At 36.0% G+C, this 1,754-nt stretch overlaps 1 non-coding gene across 1 annotated transcript; it reads left to right on the top strand.

Moving 5' to 3' along the window:
* Positions 1–795: 795 nt before the first annotated feature.
* Positions 796–869, top strand: TRNAM-CAU (transfer RNA methionine (anticodon CAU)). The gene has a single exon. It is a non-coding gene; the product is annotated as a tRNA-Met (tRNA).
* Positions 870–1,754: the final 885 nt, after the last annotated feature.

Below are 1,754 nucleotides of genomic sequence, written 5' to 3' on the forward strand. Positions count from 1 at the left end.
CTGAATTTGAAATGATATACTTAAGGCATCCTTAAGTTTTTTATTTTTATATTCCGATGAAAACTTTAGTTCTTATAAAGGATTAAATCCTTTTCCTCTCAATAGCATATTGAGGAAGAATATACATTCTGGCGATTTGTATCCAAAGACTAATTTAAATTGCATCCAAAATAAAAATAGGATTATGAGTACAGAGTCGCGAAGCATAATTTTGCATTGGATTAAGTATTCCTATTTTGAAAATATGAGTAAAGGATCTATGGATGAAGATACAAAAAAGTTGATTTCCAATCGTAACTAAATCTTCTTAAAATTAGGAATAAGGAAGCCAAATAGCTAAAAAAACGATAGTTTTGGTTTACTAGAACCATCCGCATATTGTTTCAGCTCGGTGGAAACCCAATTCTTTTCCTCAGGATCTCTTGAATGAAATTAGGGAACGAAGTAAGTAGATTAGATGGATTTAGATAGAATTTCTATCTCCTACTCTATAAGGATCATCTAGAAAGCGGAGAGCTTTGGTTCCATTCAAATAGAAAAGCTGACATAGATGTTAAGTGGTGAGAATATCCATAAAGGAGCCGAATGAAATCAAAATTTCATCTTCGGTTTTGAATTAGAGACATTAAAAATAATCAACCAACGTCGACTATAACCCCTAGCCTTCCAAGCTAACAATGCGGGTTCGATTCCCGCTACCCGCTCCATTCTGTATAAAAGGAGTATTATATTTGTCTAGACATGTTAGAGGCTTGTATTCAAGCCTTTTTTGTCCACCAGTTTCTGGTACTCTAGAGCGGAGTAGAGCAGTTTGGTAGCTCACGAGGCTCATAACCTTGAGGTCACGGGTTCGATTCCCGTCTCCGCACTTAGCAGTCTGTATAAAAGGACTATTCTATTTCTCTAGATATGGTAGAGGGAAGTATCCATCCCTATTTTATTCATTAGTTCCCGGCCCTAGAGGGCAAAATTGAGAAGTTTGCGAAGTCACTTGCCTTCAGAAAAAGAAGGCGCAAGGCTTCTCCCTACCCTGCAGAAAATAAAAATGAAACGAAAGGGACAGTCTACCTCTCCCTTCCCTTTAAAAAAAGTTTGCCTGTTGTTTGTCTCAGTTAATACCCAATCTTTGGAGCTCTGTTGGCGAGTTCTATTTCTGCCTCCGGAGCGCCCTCTTTTTTTAGGTGGGATGCAAAGGAAGGGTAAGATAGTAAGGGATACGGCACTAGACTAACACCTAATGAATACTTAATTTAATATAAGTAGTTAAACAGTTAACTAGACTAAACTTTTTATCATAGTACTTTGATAAATTAAGCAGGCGAGCGGCGGGAATCGAACCCGTATCTTCTCCTTGGCAAGGAGATATTTTACCATTGAACTACGCTTGCTACAGTATATATTTTATAGCGTATATCCGCCTGGGTCGACCTTCTATGTCTGGGTCGACCGTTTCAAGTCATTTTCTATTATATTAGAGTTTTCGTTTTTTATTATCTGTCAATGAATATTCTAATCGGAATGGAATTTCATAATACCAAAAGAGAAGAGCTAGCAATTCGGAATGCAAATTGCATTTTAATACGTCTCACTATTCTAATTTTTTAGAAGAAATGGCCTTTATTATTTCTTTTTTATGGGGTTAATAAATATTAACCAAATTTGATTTAAGAAATGAGAGAATTCAGAATAGCTACGAGAATGACTAGTCCAATCCATAATGATGTACCGGAAAATACAACATTTTTATTATTTGA

The sequence above is a fragment of the Triticum aestivum genome, chromosome 1D (assembly GCF_018294505.1).
Source record: "Triticum aestivum cultivar Chinese Spring chromosome 1D, IWGSC CS RefSeq v2.1, whole genome shotgun sequence".
Taxonomy (NCBI): Eukaryota; Viridiplantae; Streptophyta; class Magnoliopsida; order Poales; family Poaceae; genus Triticum; species Triticum aestivum.